The 18,015-nt window shown below is 46.9% G+C and overlaps 1 protein-coding gene across 1 annotated transcript in view; it reads right to left on the minus strand.

The window, feature by feature from the left end:
• The window catches only part of PKNOX2 (PBX/knotted 1 homeobox 2), a 257,672-nt gene that overhangs the window by 185,576 nt on the left and 54,081 nt on the right, over window positions 1-18,015 (minus strand).

Genomic DNA, 18,015 nt, shown 5'->3' on the forward strand with positions numbered 1-18,015 from the left:
TGCTGAGTGGGGGGAGTTTCCTGAGCAAGGAGCTCCTGGTGCAAAACGACGGTTGTTTAGAGGACGAACCAGGACGGAGAGACAGGATTTCTTGCGAGTTTCATCCCCTTCCCCAGAGAAAAAGAGGCTCATGGCTGTGGAGAGCGCTGAGCTGACCAAGGCAATGATCATTTACTGATGCCACCTGTCTGACGGAAGACCCCGTGCAGGGGGACAGAGCTGAGCAGCCCCTGGGGAAGCTGGCGATCTGTATGGGGGAGCTGCCCGGACAAGCAAATGCCACCACCGATGCTGTGGTTTATGGCAGGATTATGGCAAGTCCAGATGTAGGAGGGCACTTTCAAGTAAAAGTGAAGAGTCCCATTGGGTTAGAAGGGAGATGTGCATGGAGAAAAATGATGGGGGCGTGACTGGAAAGATCAGAAAACATGACTGCTTTTAATTCTCTTCTTGGGATAAAGCAATAACAACAAGAAGAAGAAAAACCCAGCACACATTGATCAGGTGTCTGCTCCGCGAGCTACACTCTCCAGGGGCAGCAGGAATGCAATCCACAGCTCCTGTAATAAAAGTGCCGCCACGTCAGCGGTGAAATAAGAATATCATATGAAACATCATCCAATAAGACGAGGACATACCTAAAGTGTGCTGAACTATGTGGTAGAGACCATAGCTCTCTCTCCACAGAGAAACGAAGTTGGCGACAGCTGGGGCCTTCAAGGAAGTTTTCAGGGGGAGGCAGACCTTGACTGGGGTCTTGGAGGACTGGTCAGGAAAGATTCGGCTGGTGGAAGAAGAGAGAGGGCATTCCAAGAAAGGGAGCACTCTGAGCAAGGGTGATGGGGGAAAGCATGGAGTGACCAGGGACAAGGCAAGGGCTGGGCCGCCTGAGAGACCAGAGGAGGGAGTAACTCTGAGTAAGCAGGGAGAGGCCAGAGCATCCGGGCTCTGAGTGTCAGGCAGAGAGGCCAGGCTTGCGCTGTGAGCTCCCGGAGCCACTGAAGGTTTTCCAACAAAGGAAGGTCATGAAGGAGAGGACACTCCCCACCCCAACACTCTTTAGTATTTTCCTTTTAATTAAGACAGAGAGGCTCCCTGGAAGAGATAGAATTTCAGATAGAAGATTCAGGCATGGGGTGTAATACAACGCGCTCATGGAAAGATGTCCCTCTTGTTCATGATGATGTCGCCCAGGAGGAGGCACTTCCTCTGGGGCTGTCTACTAATATCTCCAGGACCAAGACTGGTGACTCACGGAAGGACCTCAGAGACGAGGCCAGACCACTGCAGGCAAGTGCGTGAGGATGACTGCACCTTATGCATCTTTATAGCCCAGCACGTGTCAGGTTCTCAGCAAGTGTCTGTTGAAATGTTCAGTGACGGACTCTGTTCGTTCTAGTCAGTTTCCACAACCAGCCCCTGGCTGGCAGTGGGCTCCAACTCGTAATCTTCTAAGCTACTGACACATGGCTACTGAGCATAGGTGAACTCAGTACGGGAAGTTTCTAGGCTGAATCGCATGGAGTGGGGAGTTATCCCTGCCCTCTTGGGACTGTCGAGACACCAGTGACTTGGAAGAAGATACGGCAGACTTGCCATTTGCACATGCTGCTACGCTGTGAAGGACAGCCGCTCTGCTGGGGAGATGGATTCTGATGGGCAGTGTTATAAAACTTTGAACAAGCTAAAAGAATGGCCCAAAACTAAAAAGTTAATTTTCTCCTCTACCGGTTTTTATTTCTTGTACAATAACATAATGAAAACCATAAATTAAATAAATTTGAAAATTTAAAAAAATTTCCCACAATCCCATCACTCTAAAGCATCATATTATTACAGTCTATGCCCACATGCAAATCCAGTTTAATTTTTTTACAGAGTTGTAGAAAAAGATTTGACACGAATAAATATACCAAACCCTACTCTTAACATTCAAAAATCAATTGCAAAAATCACAGATTGGGGTGACCTGTTTCTTTTTTAAAAAAAAAGACAGGGTTATTTGAGTTAAATGCAAGCACAGGTAGAGCCCAGGGTATGGTGTTGCTGGCAAACCCATTACATTGATCCCAGTTCCCTAAGTAGCTATACGGTGGCCAACCAAGGGGAGGATGGTCCCCTCGCTCTAGACTTATCAACCCACATTACTTTTAGATGCAGCTGTGGCATCACGTTTAATAAATTTGACAGTGACGAGTAGAAGAGAGAGGTGAGCAAAGACATCTGGCTCTTTTAACTAAAGTTAAAAGTTTAGTAGTTAAAAGCGCAAGCTCTGTAAGCAGACTGTACAGGTATCCATCCCAGTCCCACCCCTTCCTGGCAGTGGGCCCACCGGCAAGTTACTTAACTTCCCTGCGCCTCGGTTTTTCATCTGTAAAATAGGGCTAATGAGGGTTCTGCCTCTGAGGTTGGCTGTGAGGGTTTAATGAGTTCATATACCGTAAAGCGCTTAGAACAGTACCTCACACAAAATAAGCACTCATTGCATGTTAGCTGTCATTGTTGTTATTTTCCTTATTAGGAGGCCATGAGACAGAAGATATGGGAGAAGAAATTAGAGATGGACCTTCATTTGTCCCTCTCTAATATGACCCATCGGTCCTACCTAATTCTATTGACTAAAGCAACAATCTCTCTCCCACAAGGTGGTCCTCCAAATATTTGAAGAAACTATATGACAGAGAGGCTGCGTTGCTATACACGGTAGCATTAGGGCTAACTGATAGATATCAGAGGAAGTCAATCCTCAGTTCAATACAAGAAAGACTTCTCTAGTCCTATGCACCATCCAGCAATGAGTTAGGCTTCCTTGAAAGGTAGTGAGCTCCCAACACGGCAAATGGAATCCTGTATTGGGTGAGAAGATGTCCCAGAGAGCATGGTCTCCCAGACATGGCTTTCCCCATCCGTAAAATGTTAAAAAACATTGTGAGACTGGGAGGGTTGACAAACATGTATATTGATAAAACATTAATAGTGTCTTCTTTCACCACCGTTTCATAAAGTAATTCAACCCTCAAAAGTAAGGAGAGCAAAAAGGACCACCTTAAGAAAAAAAAAAAAAAGACCACCTTAAAAAAAAAAAAATAGGACCACCTTTTGAACTCTTTGAAGTGAATGGAGCATCACGAAAAGCATCCCCCCCACCATCTCTGTCTCTTCTCTCTTTCTGTCTCCATCTCTCTCATATACACACATATGTGCACCAGCAACCTCTCCACATTGGCCTTGTTTTTCACTCCTCACCATGCACCAGCAGACACGTGCTGGGGAACCACGTGCGTGACACTCTGGGGCCTTCCAAAGCCAGCAGCCTGTAGTCCTGGAAGGCAAGTGATCATGTCAAAGGCCTTCAGACAGCGGCCCTGCAGTAACGCAACCAGAATTGAAACTCAGGCCTACCTTACTCACCACGAAGATAAACTTGACTCATAAATGGAATTGAGCATTCACATTTATAAATATGAGGACATTTATGAAATGGTAAATGAGAGAGCTGATGAAAGTTCATTGTTAAGAGGTGGGGAGAAGTATAGAAGAAAGCTTCCCACGGGAGGGAGCACACTAGAACTTGACCCTCCATGCCCAAGGACAGCTGAGCGAGCTCCCACGAAGCATCCTAGGTAAGTTGAAAGGATGAACAGAGATGAGCCTGGGGCTTAGCAAGGACCACAGAAGGCACTAGACCAAGGGCGTCATGGGTTCACACCCTGAGTCCATCGTTCACTTACCGTGTGATCTTGGACACGGAACTTTAACCACTCCCTGCCTCAGTTTCCTCATCTGCAAAATGATAGTGCTTGACTCGATGATCCTTAAACCAAAATTCCATCTGACATCTATACATCTCTGAAGCTGCCCAGACTCACCCCCATATCACAGCTCAGTATATGATTGTGGGTAAGAGTAAAGACACGGGAGTCAGACAGTTCTGAGGTTAAGCCTGGGTCCATCACTTTCCTAGCCTTAACCTCTACAAACCTCAAGGTTCGCACCTTTAGAAGGGGGATAAGGGTAGCGCCTTTAAGTGAGATGATACGCCGAGAGCATTTTGTGCAATGCCTGGAACATATTCCTAACGACGAATGAGGCTGCTGTTGCTGTCTTTCAGTGTTAGGAGGGCTAACAGCCCAGGAGGGCTAGCAGAGTCTGGATGGGAAAAGGGAGACAAATCAAGAAGCCTGAGGGCTTCTGCATTCATCCCACTGCCTGTGACAGGCTCCTCTGTTACTACCCCAGCCAGACCTTTAGGATGAGGACAGATCGTGACAACCTGTTCTCAGGCCCCGAGAGTCTCTCTGGATGGTCCCCATCTCTGAGAAGCCTCTGTAGGCACATGAGCAAAACTCCCAAAAGGGAAAGAAAACTTGAATAGACCCTCCCAGGAGGAAACGCCTGCAGGGCCACTCGTCCCCCCACAGTGTGTCCTGCGTCTCCCACCTCATCACCCGAGTCCCCTCTCTGCTCCACATCTGCTCCCCTCGGCCCCTGACGACAGCTCGCCGTGGTTTACGTTAGTCCAGTGAGGCTGTCAGCGACAGCATCACAGACCCTGGCCACCAGGCTCTCAAAGACACACCAACTGGGTAACTGAATACTGAGAGGATCACCTGGCACTAAATGTGTGGCTCTGAGAAACGTACCCACCCAGCACTGAGGGTGCTGTGCAGGCTTCCTCAAAGCCTGGTAAGAACAAGGCTGATTCCCCACTGTCCTCAGCCCCCTGGGCTGCAGGCAGGGCTGGGCACCCAGCTGCAGAGGACCTGGAAATTGTCCCTCAGCCATGCTCTCCAGGCCCCGTCCAGGCCCGAGACTCTAAGCTGGACCCCGTTCCTGTAAGCGGGCACCCTTGGAGGTGAGAAAACACCAAGACCCGAGATGTGCTTATTCTCCATCGGGAGCACCCCCGCTCTTCTTCCTGGCCCATCGTCGCTGACCTGCCTCAGGCCTCCTTCTCTCTCCCCAGGGCCCCCAATCCGTCTCCTGGCCTCCAGCCTGGCCCCGCTTTTGCCCACCCACTACCTCCCACGGCCTGGGATCTTCCTGAAACACAAATTGCGTCATGTTTGTTCCTCCTCAAAACCCTCCAAGGACAGCTCAGTGCTGGCAGAGGTCACCCACTGGCAGCCCCTAGCTGGCCTCTTGCCCGTCTGATGTTTTTGTAAATTCTGCCAACATCTGAAAAGTGGGACATTTCACATTTGAAAATCCAGGCTCCTAAGTTTTCTCTAAAATTTGGATGACCTAACAACGCTGATCTTGCATTTCCACGTGGCAATCACCAGATGACGCTGATATCAGAGGCCCCCATTTTCATCAGGCACGGGTCCTCCTGTTTGCCCCCCAGAGAGAGGACAGGTGTGCCTGGAAGCCGCTTCAGTCGCAGGGTGGGGCACCTGGAGGCTGTCGCACGCTGCTTGCTGAGGGTTCAAGGTGACAGCACCGAGGTGGCTCATTACACTCTCAGCTGCGCTGTTCCCAGCCAGGCCCACCAAGGGTCCCTCCCTCTCTCACGCCCCTGGGCAGCTCCTCCATTCCAAGTCAGGAGACAGCCGGCAAAGGTCTTAGGGATTTTTCCAGGAATGCCAGTGACTACCAGGCAGGTGCTGAAGAGGCCCCACCCCAGGGTCCGGCCTCTCTTCACCCCCAACTCAGTGGAGGCTGCGTCCCCTCCCTTTACTTCCATCCAACTGTTCCCATCAAAGCCCTAACAGCACATATTTTGTTAATTGTACAAACCTAATGGGGGAATGCATTGGCAAAAAGGGTAATGGCCATCAGACCAGCAATAAAACAAAATTAATGGCCCATAGGAAGAAATCATGTCCACTTAATCCCGGCTCTGAAACTCTAATAGAATAATGGAATACCAGCAGAGGGGCTTTTCTCTCCATGCAGATTGCTTACGCCATGTTAATCACTTGCAAAGCAGGCCACATACCACTCCGCTCACATGACCCTCCAGGGAAAGTAGCAGACCCGAAACATTTAGTGCCAGGCTCATTACTGACACGCATCACCAGCGGCAACACCTTCCCCCATCGCTGCCTCCCCAGGTGACTCCAGGACAGCCAGTGTGAGGTGTCACTGCAAGCCATCAGGTGTGGTAGGCCGGAAAGCGAGACACACGGTACCTAATAATAGCAGACGTTTGTTGAGTGCTTACTATGTGCCAGACACTGGGCTGGCTGAGCACTTTCTATGTACTGTATTATAACATCTTCATCTTCTGGAGCTGCAGAGTCCATCAAGATAGCCACTAGCCACATCTGCCTTTCTAAATACAAATTCTAATTAATTAAAGTTAAATAAAATCTAAAAGCCAGTCTTCAGCCTCAGTGGCCGCGTTTCAGGTGCGCGACAGCCCTGTGTGGCTAGTGGCTGTCGTACTGGGAGCTCCGGCTAGACGGTCTTTCCATTGGCACAGGCGGCTGTACTGAACAGCGCTGCTCCAGAACTTCGAGACCGTTTTAGCTCGCCCATTTAACAGATTCCGAAATCAAGGCACAGAGAGGTGAGGCAAGCTGCCCAAGGTCGTGGCTGATCTGGGTTCTAGCCCAGGTCTAAGTCAGCCTGCCTCCGGAATCCCGACCCTCCACACTATTTCTTGATACAACCAGCAGTCCAGGCAGCTGGGAGGCCTTTGGAGGGAAGTGGGCTGTAGAAATGCCCTTCCGTCCGCTGAAGGCCCCACGACCCCCAGAGAGCAGATAGACCCCAGTGCTCCACTGGGGGTCTCAAACCCGGGAAGGTCATCTGGAGAGGGAGGTCTTCATACATCACCCAGCCCAACCTCCTTCAATTTATGGGTGAAGAAACCAACGCACAGAAAATCAAGTGGCTTGTCCAAGGTCAAACATCTGATTAGGAACAGAGTTAGGACTACAGTCCAGGTTTCCTGATGGCCGGTCCTCACTGGCCGAGGGAGAGGACAGAGCCATGCCCTGAGAGAAGGTGAGAGAAGGAGGCGGTGTCCCTCCAGCCTTCCTGGAGGGTCCTGGGTCAGGTCAGAAGAGGCTGGGATGCGCCTAGGGGTACTTGGCTCCGAGGAGAAGAGGCAAAAAGGGAAGAACGAGGGGCAGGCACCAGCCTAGAAACTGCAGCGGTTCAAAGCATGATACTGCATTGCTACTATCTTTGGGGAAAATAGTATAGCAGGATCTATCGCAATTAAAAATACACATACACTTTTCCTCAGCCGCCCTAGTTTGAGGATGTACCCTATAAAAAGAAAAGCACCCAGGCATAAGGACAATGCAGCAGCTCCTGCAGTGGGACAAAGTGAAAAACAAGCTAGATGTCCACCAGTAGGGAATGTTCGGGTAACCTGTGGTACAGCTATACTATCAATAAATGCAACTATTCTAAAGAACGAGTTAGAGCTACATCTTTTGCCGTGAGAGATGGCCGTAACGTTCCAAGTAAGCAAAGTAAGTAGCAGACTGATGTGTGCGGTGTGATTCCATTTTTGTAAAAGCGGACAAACTCCAGATGGAGTGCATCCACGTGCATAAGTCTGTGTGAGCACAGAGGTGGTGTGGAAGGAACAGCCCGGATGTTCACATGGGTGCGAGGGCCCACCGTTGTTAGCACATCTTTGCCTTGTTTCGGGCTGCAGAGAGCGCTGCCCCTTCTGTAATTTTTGAAAAGAAACTCAATAAGGAAAAGAAAAATAATTGATATAAGAAAGAAAAAGAGGTTGGACTTCGGAGGCAGCCAGACCAGACTGCAAACCTGCTTACTTACTGGCTGCATCGCATCGGGCAATTTCCTTAACCTCTGTCCATCTTGGTTTCCTCACCTGGAAACTGATGATAATAATATCATAAAGGGAGGTTGAGGAGAGATGGATGAGAAAATGAATTTAAAGCTACTCAACAGCCTGGGCCTTCTTATCAATGTTGAGGGACTAGTCTGCCCGGTACACAGAGGTACGTTCTGGATCGACCCTGCTGGCCGCTGTCATAGGACTTAACCAGATGCTTCTCAAGGCCCCCATATTCTGCCTTATATCACAGTTCTTTATGTCCCTCTCCCTCCCAGACCGTAAGTTCTTTGTGAGCAGGAACAGTACCCTGCTTCTTCATTCATTCATTCGATCATCCGTTTACTCCATTTATTATTAAGTTAATAATAACTGAATAATTATGTCTTAGGCATAGGCACCAAGCACTGTGTCTGACACTAGAGATGTAACAGTGAACGAAACAGAAAAGTCCCTGCTTTCGTGGGGCTCGCATTCTAGTGGGGGAAACAAGCTATAAATACAACTATACAATGTCAAGAGATGATAAGCAATAAGAAAAAAAATTCAACAGGCTTGGGAGCAGAAGTGACTGAGAAGGGAGGGGCATCTTAGAGAGGGGAGACAGGAAAGAGCCTCAGAGCTCACTGAGAAAGTACTCTTCGTGGCATATGCCGCAGACCCAGCGAGGTTAGTAGTTACGCAAACGATGTTAGTTTAAGAACAAAATAAAAGTAGATTTGACGGAGAGCAGAGAATAATTAAGACACCTTAGAAAACATCCCTTCACTTCTGGGTAGACACCCCAAAGGATTGAAAGCAGGGACTCAGAAAGACAACTTGTACCCCATGTTCACAGCAGCGTCATTCACAGGAGCTGAAAGGTGGAAGCAACCTAAGCGTCCGTGGACAGATGATGGATAAACAAAATGTGGTCCCCACGTAAAATGGGATATCGTTCAGCCTTAAAAGAGGAAGGAAATTCTGACACGTGCTGCAATGTGCTGGGGAACATTATGCTACGTGAAGTAATCCAGTCACAGAAGGACAGATACTGTATGAGTCTACTCACGTGAAGTACCGAGAATAGGCAAATTTACAGAGGCAGAAAGGAGAACAGCGGTTGCCTGGGGTTGGGGGAGAAGAGATGGGGAGTTTTAGTGAATTGATACAGAACATCAGTTTTGCAAGATAAAAGGGTTTTGTAAACGGATGGTGGTGATGGTTGTACAACAACATGAATGTGCTTAATGCCACTGAACTGTACATTTAAAAATGGTTAAGATGGTAAAGTTTGTTATGTGTATTTTACCACAATTTTGAAGAAGAGGATAAGGGAACCCAGGGCAGACAGAGAGAGCAGGGAACCCCAGGTCTCTGCAGCCACAGCGGGGGGAACACAAGAGACTGGGGCTCCCAGGCCAGTTGGCCAACAGAGGAGGCAACTTTCCTATGGAAACATCTGAGCCAAGGTTATTCCAGAGGGCTGAGGCTGGACAGATGAGACACGATTTAGGGTGAAAAAGAAAAGGAACTGGTGGGAGGTGGGCAGCGACGGAAAGCCCTGGGCCCCTTTCTAGTCCGAAACGAAAGACAGTCAAGGAATGTATCTACAGCAATAAAACGGTGAGCAGGAAATCTAAAAGGAGAAGGAATCAGAGGCCAAGAACAAGAGGGGAGGATCTGGTCTTCCAGTCTGATTCGGCAGTGAGCAGTATTGTGTGCTGGAAAGGGTTTACACAGAACCTAGGGGATGGTGCTGGTTTTCCCGTCCCTTTGACCTTCTGTGTGTCACCCTCACTCTCTGCGTCTCAACTCCTTTGTCTACTGAACCAAGTGGCTGGATCAGAGCAAAAGGAATCTTAAGGTTTTAGGGGTCCACAAACCCCTTGAGACTTTATCCACAATGGTATTTGTGTGTACATTTTTCTTTAGAGAGATTTCCAAATTTTATGAAGCTTTTAAGGCTGTCCATGTCCCCAGAGAGATTAAGAATCACGGGAGGAGATATTCACTGGGCTCACATTCAACTAGAAATTTCTAAGATTCTGAGAAATCTTAAACTAAATACTAACAAATCTTTGGGCCTCAAAGAAATCAAGATGTTTATTCCTGCCTTGCCTGCAACAAGAGATATTATACAAACGAAGCAAAATAATGATATGTTTTGAAAAGTTAAAATTATTTCTCTCGTGCAAGTAAAGATGGTTATTTTTGTTGTTTCATGGAAAGCAGGAACATTTCCGCACCAGGCTTACAGGCAGAGGAGGGAGGCCAGCTTGTCTGGGTCCTGCATCCCGGACAAAGGTCGCACGGCAAAGGGATGGGATGTGCTACGGGTCAACCCTCCTTTGATGGAAGATGAGAAGGCCCTTGATTCCCCTTGTGGAGAGGGGTCTAGGCCAGAAGGGAGAGTAAACACAGCCTCCCCAGGAGGTGCAGCCCAGGCAGAACAAATGCATCCTCTTGTGCCAACAAGTCGTCATCTTGCATCTGGCATAACTTGGGAGGAAACTGTCAACTGTGTGACTGGGAAAGTGGCAGGCTGAGGATGTGTCAGGGAGAAGAGCGCGGGCAGAGGACAGCATCTGCCACCAGAGAGCAAGCACTGAAAACCCGCGTCCTGACGAAGGCAGGGCCACCATGGTAGAGGGGACCTCAGCACAACGGCAGCACCAGCCAGGAGGAGCAGCCCTGAGGCAGTGTCAGAACCACGCACTGTTGGACCTGGATGGGACTTCAGAGACCATCTATCCTGCCTCCTCTTTTCATATTTGCAGAAACGGATTGACAGAGGGATGGAGGCTTACCAGGGAAGTCCAGGATTGGCAGCCTGGCCAGGAGCTCCCTTCCTTCATGTATAAAATGTGTTTTGCACGCCAGATGCTTTACTAGGTCGGAGATCAATAATAAAGGACAAATCAGCTCCCTGCCCCCAAAGAGCCCCGTCGAAATGGGAGAGACAGATGCCAGCTGACTAGGGGCGAAATGTCATCCAGCAGGTATGTAGCCACCACAGAGGAGGGCTCCCCGACTTCAGGCAGATGGGGGTGAGATGGGGACCCAGCCACTCCCTCTCAGACCAGGCAGCGCCGGAGGTAGTGGGAGTATTCCCTGGGCGGGCAAGCCAAGCCAAGAGCCGCCAGCATCTGAGAGAAGGGTGCCCGGCACGGCAGCCCTGGAAAGGAGCCTGGAGGGTCCGGCCCCGCGGGGAGAGGCCCTGTGTGGCAGGCCAGGCCCCTCCAAACAGCGCTTCCCGCTCGCTCATCACTTCCTAACTCGCCCCCGGGGCCTGGTCCTGAATATTGCTTCATAAATAACAGAAGAGGGCTCCAGCTTGTTTAGCTGGGGTGAGGCCGATGTGCACAGCACAGCTGATTACGAGGGAATTTGGCTGAGCTGGATGGTTCTGGAATGCTGATTCTCTGCAGAGGGGTGGTTCTGTGGAGCAGGCAACCACTCAGCTGGTGTCCCCACCTGGATCCCCAGATCACAGCGGGATGCTGAAAGAGCATTTGTTTCCCATTGTTCTGAGCCACTAATTTGGCTCGGGGTATGACACCAAGCTGAGAACAAACGGAGTAGGAAAACTGTACCTTTCCTAAAGGAGACCCAATTTCACCATAAACAGGGGAGGAGCGGGCGGGGCAGATTTCCGAGTTCACCGCACGCGCCCTCGGCCTCCGGAGCAGGCGTCACCCGGCTGCCCTGCCATCTGCCGAACCTCACCTGCTCAGTGCTCCTCCGCGGTACCTCCAGCAGGGGCCAGATTACTCTGATGGCAGGTAGGTAAAATGGGATCCCTTGCTAGCAGTAACTACCCAGAACAATCTCCCTCCTGAGCTGCTGACAGTCTCCACCTGGCACCTGCCAGCCAAAGAACTGGCGGGCGTCACAGGCCGGCACAGGCCATCCTCCCTGTGCACAGAGGGGACCGCGGAGGCCCTCTTCGGGCAGGACTTGATCAGAGGGCCCTCTGTCGGGCTGCAGTAAGGTCGGCCTGGGACGCCCCTCTGGAATGACACAGAAGCCGCTCTGTTTCTGGCAGAGTGAAGAGCGAGCACCCTCCAGGGGCAAAGGAGAAGGAAGAGCTGCGAGCAAGGCCCCTGCAGCAGATGCTTTCTCAAGACTGATGGGTAAACTCTCCTGGAAACAAGAGGCCCTTCTCATAGTGAAACTGCCTTCTTGTGGCTTAAATAACCGAATTGGAGAACCTTCCCGGTGACGGTCTTGAAAACAAACTAGCAACCCTACCACTTTACTCTCAGCCTCCCAGCAGACAGGCCAGAGTTTTCTATGACAAAGAAACCGGCACGTGATTTAGCTATTCAGTAACCTCATAAATTCAACATATGGGCATATAGTATAGTATGAAACACTGGAAAGTAAACAAATTTTTAAAAATCTCTGAGCAGTCAAAGTACATGTCACAAAATCTTTCCACTGAAGTTTGTGACCTTACTCATAAGGACACTCCCTGGCTTTACTTAGAGCTTTTTACTGATTTTATATGCATTTCTAACAGGCTCAGTTATCTGGTCCCTTGGGCCTCAGCTGATTCGAAGCAATAAAAGAGGAGGGGGCTTGGGCTCCGCCAGAAGGCACGCTGAGGGGATGGAGGGTTGACCAAGGAGATAACTAAGGGAAACATTGTGAATCATCACATAAGTTTCAGTCACGGTCAGGAGGTTAGGGAGGATGTCCACTGCTGATGTTTAAAACACCTCTGGAGGACTTTAATAAGTAAACCTTCAGCTATCCAGAAAATCCCAAAGAAGTCTCCTTCTTGCTGCTTCCAGGCTGCTGGTTTCTTCATGTAGGTTGCCTTGATCTTGTTCAGAAGCTGCTTGTATTCGTTCCTGGTGGCCTCATTCATTCACTCACAGGCATTGACTCTTTGGATGCTGGAGCAGCCCAACGATGTACAAAGCTAGATGAAGGCAGGGGTTGTTTTGATGCATCACACACACACACGCACGCGCACGCACTCCAGGGGCACCTATTACACATTAGGTGCTCAACAGACACATGTACAGATGTTAGAAAACACATCTGGAAATGGAGGGACAGGCCAGTCAGACTGTCTTTTTCAAAAAATATTTATTTATATTTTATTTGGCTGCATCAGGTCTTACCTGCAGCACGTGGGATCTTTGTTGCCGCATGTGGGACTTTTAGTTGCGGCATGAGAACTCTTAGTTGCAGCATGTGGGATCTAGCTCCCTGACCAGGGATCGAACCCGGGCCCCCTGCACTGGGAGCACGGAGTCTTAGCCACTGGACCACCAGGCAAGTCCCCAGACTGTCTTTTTTCTTTTCTTTTTTTGGCTGCGTTGGGTCTTTGTTGCTGCGCACAGCCTTTCTCTAGTTGCGGTGAGTGGGGGCTACACTTCCTTGCCGTGTGCGGGGTCTCTTGTTGCAGAGCACTGGCTCTAGGCGTGTGGGCTTCAGAAGTTGTGGCACTCGGGCTCAGTAGTCATGGCGCACGGGCTTAGTTGCTCCACGGCATGTGGGATCTTCCCGGACCAGAGATCGAACCCGTGTCCCCTTCATTGGCAGGCGGATTCTTAATCATGCTCCATCAGGGAAGTCCTACCAGGCTGTCTTTTGACCCAGTCCCTAGCTAGTCACATGAGAATCTTTGTGGGGAGGGGCTATAAAATTTCAGTAGTCAACTAAAAATGTCATCTTATCAAACTTTAAACTGCTCTACCAAGAAAAACAAAAGACAACATGGCATCGGGCCTGAAAAAATGTGGAAAAGATTCTCCAGTTCATCTAGAGAAACTTGTCACCCCTCTGTGAGTCTGCTTCCCCATCAATAAAACAGTTTGGAGCATCAGTGTCTGAAATGCTTCCAGCTCCTAGTCAACAGGATCCTAGTTTTATTTAAGGACTGACCCTCTCCACCCCACCAGCTTGATTTCTTTTATTTTCACCAAAGCTTTGGAGGAAGGATTTTGATCAACAGTTCCGGCCATCCAGGCAATCATCCAAAAACATGTGTGTTTTCCTCAGACCCCCTGTATATCTCTGCCCCAGGTGCCCAACCGGAGGAGACAGCAAGTGACTCTTCATCCTCTCCCCAGCCACTCAGATGGCACAGACGGCTCAGACGTGGGACATGGCACTATCATTGTTCTGGGACAGGAAGTCTTTATGACACTCATAAGGGACGGTGGGCAAGGGGCTGGAATGCCAGCAATTTGTCCTGAAGAATTCAGGTTAATAATTTTATAGAGGCATTCTCAGTAAATTTAAGAAATTGAAATCATATCACGTATCTTTTCTGACCACAATGCTATGAGATTAGAAATCAATTACAGGGAAAAAAACGTAAAAAACACAAATACATGGAGGCTAAACAATACGTTACTAAATTACCAAGAGATCACTGAAGAACTCAAAGAGGAAATCAATAAATACCTAGAGACAAATGACAATGAAAACACGACGATCCAAAACCTATGGGATGCAGCAAAAGCAGTTCTAAGAGGGAAGCTTATAGCTATACAAGCCTACATCAAGAAACAAGAAAAATCTCAAATAAACAATCTAACCTTACACCTAAAGGAACTAGAGAAAGAAGAACAAACAAAACCCAAAGTTAGCAGAAGGAAAGAAATCATAAAGATCAGAGCAGAAATAAATAAAATAGAACAAAGAAAACAATAGCAAAGATCAATAAAACTAAAAGCTGGTTCTTTGAGAGATAAACAAAATTGATAAACCATTAGCCAGACTCATCAAGAAAAAGAGGGAGAGGACTCAAATCAATAAAATTAGAAATGAAAAAGGAGAAGTTACAACAGACACTGCAGAAATACAAAGCATCCTAAGAGACTACTACAAGCAACTCTATGCAATAAAATGGACAACCTGGAAGAAATGACAAATTCTCAGAGGTATAACTTTCCAAGACTGAACCAGGAAGAAATAGAAAATATGAACACACCCATCACAAGTAATGAAATGGAAACTGTAACTAAAAATCTTCCAACAAACAAAAGTCCAGGACCAGATGGCTTCACTGGTGAATTCTATCAAACATTTAGAGAAGAGCTAACACCCAACCTTCTCAACTCTTCCAAAAAATTGCAGAGGAAGGAATACTCCCAAACTCATTCTATGAGGCCACCATCACCCTGATACAAAACCAGACAAAAATACTACTAAAAAAGAAATTACAGACCAATATCACTGATGAATATAGATGCAAAAATCCTCAACAAGGGCTTCCCTGGTGGTGCAGTGGTTGAGAGTCCGCCTGCCGATGCAGGGGACACGGGTTCATGCCCCGGTCTGGGAAGATCCCACATGCCGTGGGCCGGCTAGGCCTGTGAGCCATGACTGCTGAGCCTGTGCATCCGGAGCCTGTGCTCCACAATGGGAGAGGCCACAACAGTGAGAGGCCCACGTACCGCCAAAAAAAAAAAAAAATCCTCAACAAAATACTAGCAAACAGAATCGAACAGCACATTAAAAGGATCATACACCATGATCAAGTGGGATTTATCTCAGAGATGCAAGGATTCTTCAATATACGCAAATCAATCAACGTGATACACATATTAACAAATTGAATAATAAAACCATATGATCATCTCAATAGTTGCAGGAAAAGCTTTTGACAAAATTCAACACCCATTTATGATAAAAACTCTCCAGAAAGTGGGCATACCTCAACGTAATAAAGGCTATATATGACAGACCCACAGCAAACATCATTCTCAATGGTGAAAAACTGAAAGGCATTTCCTCTAAGATCAGGAACAAGACAAGGATGTCCACAGTTGCCACTATTATTCAACATAGTTTTGGAAGTCTTAGCCATGGCAATCAGAGAAGAAAAAAGAAATAAAAAGAATACAAATTGGAAAAGAAGAAGTAAAACTGTCACTGTTTGCAGATGACATGACACTATACATAGAGAATCCTAAAGATGCCACCAGAAAAACTACTACAGCTAATCAGTGAATTTGGTAAAGTTGCAGGATACAAATTAATGCACAGAAATCTCTTGCATTCCTATACACTAATGATGAAAAATCTGAAAGAGAAATTAAGGAAACACTCTCATTTACCACTGCAACAAAAGAATAAAATATCTAGAATAAAACTACCTAGGGAGAAAAAAGACCTGTATGCAGAAACTATAAGACATTGTTGAAAGAAATTAAAGATGATACCAACAGATGGAGAGATGTACCATGTTCTCAGATTGGAAGAATCAATATTGTGAAAATGACTATAGTACCCAAAGCAATCTACAGATTCAATGCAATCCCTATCAAATTACCAATGGCATTTTTTACAGAAACTAGAACAAAAAAATCTTAAAATTTGTATGGAGACACAAAAGACCCCGAATAGCCAAGCGGTCTTGAGGGAAAAAAACAGAGCTGGAGGAATCAGACTCCCTGACTTCAGACTATACTACAAAGCTACAGTAATCAAGACAATATGGTACTGGCACAAAAACAGAAATATAGATCAATGGAACAGGATAGAAAGCCCAGAGATAACTCACGCACCTATTGTCACTAATATATGACAAAGGAGGCAAGGATATACAATGAGAAAGGACAGTCTCTTCAATAAGTGGTGCTGGAAAACTGGACAGCTACATGTAAAATAATGAAATTAGAATACTCCCTAACACCATACACAAAAATTAACTCAAAATGGATTAGAGACCTAAATGTAACACCAGACACTATAAAACTCTTAGAGGAAAACCTAGGAAGAACACTCTTCGATATAAATCACAGCAAGATCTTTTTTGATCCACCTCCTAGAGTAATAGAGATAAAAACAAACATAAACAAATGGGACCTAATGAAACTTCAAAGCTTTTGCAAAGCAAAGGAAACTACAAACAAGACGAAAAGACAACCCTCAGAATGGGAAAAACTATTTGCAAATGAATCGACGGACAAAGGATTAATCTCCAAAATATATAAACAGCTCATACAGGTCAATATTAAAAAAAAAAACCCAATCCAAAAATGGGCAGAAGACCTAAACAGACATTTCTCCAAAGAAGACATACAGATGGCCAAGAAGCACATGAAAAGCTGCTCAACGTCACTATTTATTAGAGAGATGCAAATCAAAACTACTATGAGGTATCACCTCACACCAGCTAGAATGGCCATCATCAGAAAATCTACAAACAACAAATGCTGGAGAGGGTGTGGAGAAAAGGGAACCCTCTTGCACTGTTGGTGGGAATGTAAATTGATACAGCCACTATGGAGAACAGTATGAAGGTTCCTTAAAAAACTAAAAATAGAATTACCATATGACCCAGCAATCCCAGTACTGGGCATATACCCAGAGAAAACCATAATTCAAAAAGACACCTGCACCCCAATGTTCATTGCAGCACTATTTACAATTGCCAGGTCATGGAAGCAACCTAAATGCCCATCGACAGATGAGTGGATAAAGAAGATGTGGTGCATATATGCAATGGAATATTACTCAGCCATAAAAAGGAATGAAATTGGGTCATTTGTAGAGATGTGGATGAATCTAAAGACTGTCACACAGAGTGAAGTAAGTCAGAAAGAGAAAAACAAATACCGCATATTAACGCATATATGTGGAACCTAGAAAAATGGTCCAGATGAACGAGTTTGCAGGGCAGAAATTGAGACACAGATGTAGAGAACAAACATATGGACACCAAGGGGGGAAAGCGGCAGGGGACGGGGTGGTGGTGGTGGTGGTGTGATGAACTGGGAGATTGGGATTGACATGTATACACTGATGTGTATAAAATGGATGACTAATAAGAACCTGCTGTATAAAAATAAAATAAAATAAAATTCAAAATAAATATAATTTATAGAGGCATTTCTTTAAAAAAAAATTTTAAACTTCTGAAACAAATTGCATACAAAATGTGTGACATTTGAAGGAAATTTTCCAGTTTGCTCAGTGAAGCATAATAAATATATGCAGCCCATAATAATAAGTTACTTAAACTCAGGCACTAAATCATTTATTAATTGTCTCCTAATCCTTTCCAGCTACGTCGAAAACCAAGAGTGTGGCCATATTTCACATACCAGTTCATAATGCCTCCAATGCCAAACAGCACGGCTGCCGCTAGCTATCACGTCCATTTTTCATTCTGGTACCGGACTCTGCAGATGGGCCTGGAGCAGGGCCTGAAGCTGAGGGGACTGCTGTTGTCAGCAAAGCGGTAGATGCACCCCCAAACACATCCCAGCCCACTGACTTCTCCCATGGATGTTCATTTT

Source organism: Phocoena sinus, chromosome 8, assembly GCF_008692025.1.
Source record: "Phocoena sinus isolate mPhoSin1 chromosome 8, mPhoSin1.pri, whole genome shotgun sequence".
Lineage (NCBI taxonomy): Eukaryota > Metazoa > Chordata > Mammalia > Artiodactyla > Phocoenidae > Phocoena > Phocoena sinus.